Below are 6,000 nucleotides of genomic sequence, written 5' to 3'. Positions count from 1 at the left end.
GAGGGAAGGGAAGGGAAGAAGGGCAACTTGGAAGATGGCCAAGCACGTGACTTGAGAAGCCAAATGGGCAGCCTGACCTTGTGACTTGGGGATTTATACGTTGGCGTACTTCCAGGATCTTGCCTTGCTTCTCCCCTGTCCTGAAATCTTGTTGGGAAGCTGCTGATCAGTTTCAGGTGCTTTCTATTTATTAGGAGCCTGCCTTTCCCTGGCATCAGCTGTAACTAGTTACTACTTTAGAGAAACAGTTAAAAACCACCATCACCTGATATTCACTCAACCCTCCTAGTGTAAGAAGCAGGGGGAGCCCTGTCCTGCCCTGCTCATTCCTGACTAGCTATGTAGGGTAACAATTGTAGGACATAGAATATTACGGGAGATCAAAAACAACCTTTGCAGTTAAAAAGGTTAATTCATCAGGGAGTATAATAATAATCACAAATTGTATATGCCCAGTAATACAGCTTCAAAACACTTGAAGCAAAAATGGAATGAAAATGAGATTAAATCAGCTCTTTCTCTGCAATTGACAGAACAATCAGATGAAAACACTTGCAAAGTGGCAAGCGACCTGCACACTGTCAACCACCTTGATTTAATTGACATCTATTTATTTATTTATTTATTTATTTATTAGTAGAGATGGGGTTTCACTGTGTTAGCCAGGATGGTCTCGATCTCCTGACTTTGTGATCCACCCGCCTTGGCCTCCCAAAGTGCGGGGATTACAGGTGTGAGCCACCGCGCCCGGCCACCAATTTAATTGACATTTAACGAGCAGGAGTGGAACATCCACTGAAGACTCATTCTTTTCAACTGTGGTTCTTTCGCCAAGATGGACCACATTCTGAGCTATAAAACATGTCTAAAGAAATTTAAAAGCAGTGAAATCATATATGATATGATTTTTAAGCTTAATGAAACTAAACTGGAAATCAGGAACAATATCCATAGAGAAATCCAAAATTTGGATATTGAACAACACAATTCTAAAATATCTGTGGTTCAACAAAGAAATCAAAAGGGAAGGTTAAATATTTCAAAATAAATAATAATGGCAATAGAACACATCACAACTTGTGGGAAGTGGCTGACAGTGCTCAGGGTGAAACGTACGTCTTTCAATATTTCTATTAAGGAATTGGAGGTTGGGAGATGGGGAGTTACTACTGAAGGGTAAGTAGTTACTTTTTGGAGTGATGAAAATATTCTAAAATTGATTATAGTGATGACTGCATAGTTACGAGTGTATTTAAAAAACTATGGAAATGTAGGCTTTAAATGGGTGAATTATATGAATAATTATAACTATTAATTATGTGAATTGTGCCTCACTAAAACTGTCAAAAAAAGAAAACACATGAAATCTATGACCTGAATATCCACATTATATGAATCATAAAATATAAGCGTAAATTTAAGCCAATCAAAGTAACAAGGAGGAATATCAGTTAAGGAAATAGAATACAAACCACAGAAATAATTGACAAAATGGACTTGGTATGGTGGCTTACACCTGTAATCCCAGCACTTTGAGAGGCCCAGGCAGGCAGAGCACTTGAGCTTAGGAGGTAGATCAGTCTGGGCAACATGGCGAAGCACCATCTCTATAAAACGTACAAAAATTAGCCGGGCGTTGTGACACATGTCTGTCTGTGGTCCCTACCACTTGGGGGACTGAGGTGGGAGGATCGCTAGAGCCCTGGAGGCAGAGGTGGTAGTGAGCAGGGATCATGCCACTGCCCTCCAACCTGGATTACAGAGGGAGACCCTGTCTCAAAAAAAAAAGAAAGAAAGAGAGAGAGAGAGAGAGGGAGAGAGAGAAAGAAACGAAAGAAAGAAAGAAAGAGAAAGAAAGAAAGAAATTGACAAAATGAAAAGCTGTTCTGAAAGGATCAAAAAACCTAATAAACCCCTTGTTAGATGAGAGGGAGTAAGGGCCCAAGAGCAGAGAAAGAAGATGCAGACATTGCCTGAACCTAGAGGGACCCCAGCCCGGAAAAAGGAGGGTTTAAGGGCCACACAGAGCTTCACTGCCACCAACTACTGGACAAGCTTTGATGTGGAAGAAGGCTATATTTTGCCTTATTTAGATCTAGGCAGTTGAACTGGGCCCAACATAAGCAACTTTCGTTGTAACCATTTTGGTTTTGCTTAAATTAATTTGCTACTTTAAAACACTCCCAACTTAAAGAAAAGTTACAAAAAGTATACAAAACAACCAGCTGAAAAACAGCTGTTGAAATGATGGACACTATTACTGAATTCTTCAGTGTGTACTTTCTACAAACAAGGAAATTAACATCAACACTTTACCACTATCTAATATGCAGACTCTATTCTGATTCTCCAGTTGCCTTCTAGTTGTCATTTACAACATGGAGATCATAGCCAGGATCTCTGAATTGCTGTTTCATCTTTTTCTGTCACTCTTTGATATTTAGTGGGACATGAACACTTTGATATTTAGTGGGAACAGCTTGTCAAGGTCGTTTGAAAAGCAGAAATTAATTACTTAATGTTTGATGCATATCCTAACTTTCTTTAAGGTTATATATATTATAACCCTCATTTGTAAAAATGTGTATGTTTATGTGTGTGTTTGTGTGTGTTTTTGTGTGTGAGAGAGACAGAATTCACACATTGGTCAATCAAACACTTCATCAAACTAAATATATTAGATAGTATTTCTGCCTGAAAGGCTCATATGTGTTTTTTTTTTTAGTTATTCTTATAAAATATTTTCTTGCCAACCACAGTGGCATGTGCCTGTTATCCAAGTTATTTGGGAGACTGAGGCAGGAGGATCACTTCAGGCCAGGAATTTGAGCCTATAGCGGGATATGATCACACCTGTAAATAGCCACTGCATTCCAGCCTGGGCAGCATAGCAAGACTGTATCAAAAAACCAAAATAACTTCTTGTTCACATTTTCTGTGGTAAATGTATTTTATGTTATAATATGAGAAAAGGATACAGAGGTATTTTTCTTTATAGAAAATAGCTGCTGTAACAGGCCAAGGGACAAACACAGATGCAAAAGAATGAAAGTTTGGAGCTGGAAAAAAGTCCAAGCTCTGATGGGTTTTCTTGCCTGGGGTAAAGGGAATGGAGCCTGGGAGAGGTGGGATCTGGAAGCCACTCACGCCCATCTCTGCCTTGTCCTCACAGGTCCAAGTTGACTCTGCCACCTTCCTCTGGCAGGATGAAGTTCTCCGGCAGACAGTGGCCCCACAGCAACAGAAGCACAGCTTTGAGGAAGATGAGTGTCCAGCAGGTGCACTCTTATTTTTAAAAATCAATTTGTTTTTAATTGACAGATAAACATAATTGACAGATAAATATTATATATATTTATAGTGTACACCATGATGTGTTTACATTTTTATACATTGTAGAATGCCTAAATCAAGCTAATTCACATATTTATCATGTATTTGTGGTAAGAACACTTAAAATCTGCTCAGCAATTTTCAGCTGTACGGATACACAGCCCTGGGATAAGGCCTCTTTGCCCTCCTCATCTGTGGGTTCTGCATCCATAGTTGTAATCAACACTGATCAAAAATATGCGGATACTTTCCACCCTTTTCTTCCTTTCCTATACCTGTACCACGTGTTTTTTAAATCACAAGAAGTTAAAAGGAATGAAACAAACAAAAAATGTCAACAGTTACTACACACTGCTGAATCACATTGCACATTTGTTTTGTAATTTGCAGAGATCCCGTCTTGCTATGTTGCCCAGGCCGGTCTCAAACTCCTGGCCTCAAGTGATCCTCCCACGTTGGCCTCTCAAAGTGGTGGAATTACAGGCATAAGCCACTGCACTCATCCAAATTGCATGTTTTTTAAAGGTGATAAATGCAGAGTCACACATCTACCATACTATAGAAAGGCACTCAGTCATCATGGGAGTTCCCTAACACTTTCTCTAGTCCCCAGCCCTTTTAAATTCAGGTAAATACAACAGATAATTTCTTGTGAATCTTTGCAGACATCTTTATGCATACGCCATCTATATTCATACATGAATATGTACCTTTTATTGACATTATGGGGATTATATTATATGTAATACACAGCCAAAGGAAACTTTTTTTTCATGTTTGTTTTTTCCTTTTTCAACTTTTATTTTAGATTAGAGGGTATATGTGCAGGTTTGTTACCTGGGTATATTGGGTGATGCTGAAGTTTGGGGTATGAATGATCCCATCACCCAGGTAGTGAGCATAGTACCCAACAATTAGCTTTTCAACCCTTCCTCCACTCCCTTCCTACCCCTTGTAGTAGTTTCTAGTGTCTATTGCTGCCATCTTTATGTTCATGAGTACACAGTCTTTAGTTCCTACTTACAAGTGAGAACATACAGTATTTGGTTTTGCATTCCTGCATTAATTGGCTTACGATAATGGCCTCCAACTCCATCCATGTAGCTGTAAATGATATGATTTCATTTTTTATGGCTGCATAGTATTCCGTGGTGTGTGTGTGTGTGTGTGTGTGTGTGTGTGTGTGTTATATATATATCTCACATTTTCTTTATCCAATTCACTGTTGATGGACACTTAGGTTGATCCCATGTCATTGTTGTTGTGAATAGTGGTGTCTTTTTGGCAGAATTATTTGTTTTATTCTCTATATATACCCAGTAGTGGGTTTGCTCAGTTAAATAGTAGTTGTTTTTAAATTCTTTGAGTAATCTCCAAATTCCTTTCCACAGTGGCTGAACTAATTTACATTCCCACCATAAATATAGGCCAGGCACGGTGGCTCACGCCTATAATCCCAACACTTTGAGAGGCTGAGATGGGTGGATCACAAGGTCAGGAGTTCGAGAGCACCCTGGCCAATATGGTGAACCCCTGTCTGCACTAAAAATACAAAAAAATTAGCTGGGTGTGGTGGTGCACACCTGTAATCCTAGATACTAGGGGGGACTGAGGCAGGATAATTGCTTGAACCTGGGAGGCAGAGGTTGCAGTGAGCCGAGATCATGCCACTGCACTCCAGCCTGGGTGACAGAACAAGACTCTGTCTCAAAAAAAAAAAAAAAAAAAAGTATATAAATGTTCCCTCTTCTCCATAGCCTGGCTAACATCTGTTGTTTACTGGTTTTCTAATAACCACCATTTTGACTAATGTGAGATACATTTCTCTGATCTGTGCTGATGAGCATTTTTTCATGTGTTTGCTGGCCATTTGTATGTCTTCTTTTGAGATGTGCCTGTTCATGTCTTTTGCCCATTTTTAATGGGATTATTTTTGTTTTTTGCTTGTTCAATTAAGTTGCATATAGTTCCTGAATATTAGACCTTTGTCAGATGCATAGCTTACAAATATTTTCTCTCATTCTGTAGGTTGTCTGTTTACTCTGTTGATAGTTTCTTTTGGCTGATAGTTTCTTTTGCTGTGCAGAAGCTCTCTAGTTTAGTTAAGTCCTGCTTGTCAATTTTTGTTTTTGTTGCATTGCTTTTGGGGACTTAGTCATAAATTCCTTGCCATGGATGATGTCCAGAAGGGTATTTCCTAGGTTTTCTTCTAGGGTTCTTATAGTTTGAGGTCTTACATCTAAATCTTTAATCCACCTTGAGTTAATTTGTGTATATGGTGAAAGGTGGGGGTCTAGTTTTCATTCTTCTGCATATGGCTAGCCAGTTATCTTAGCACCATTTATTGAATAAGGAGTCCTTTCCTCATTGATTATTTTAGTCCACGTTGTCAAAAATTAGATGGCTGTAGTTGTGTTACTTTAATTCAGGGTTCTCTATTCTGTTCCATTGGCTATGTGTCTATTTTTGTACGAGCATCATGTTGTTTTGGTTACGGTAGCCTTAGAGTATAGCTTGAAGTCGGATAACATGATGCCTCTAGCGTTGTTCATTTCACCTAGGATTACTTTGGCGATTCAAGCTCTTTTATGGTAACATATGAATTTAAGAATAATTTTCCAATCTGTGAAAATGACATTGGTAGTTTGATAGGAATAGTGTTGAATC

This window comes from Rhinopithecus bieti, unplaced genomic scaffold (assembly GCF_001698545.2).
Source record: "Rhinopithecus bieti isolate Rb0 unplaced genomic scaffold, ASM169854v2 scaffold_20129, whole genome shotgun sequence".
NCBI lineage: Eukaryota > Metazoa > Chordata > Mammalia > Primates > Cercopithecidae > Rhinopithecus > Rhinopithecus bieti.
Note: the sequence above shows the minus strand (reverse complement) of the source record.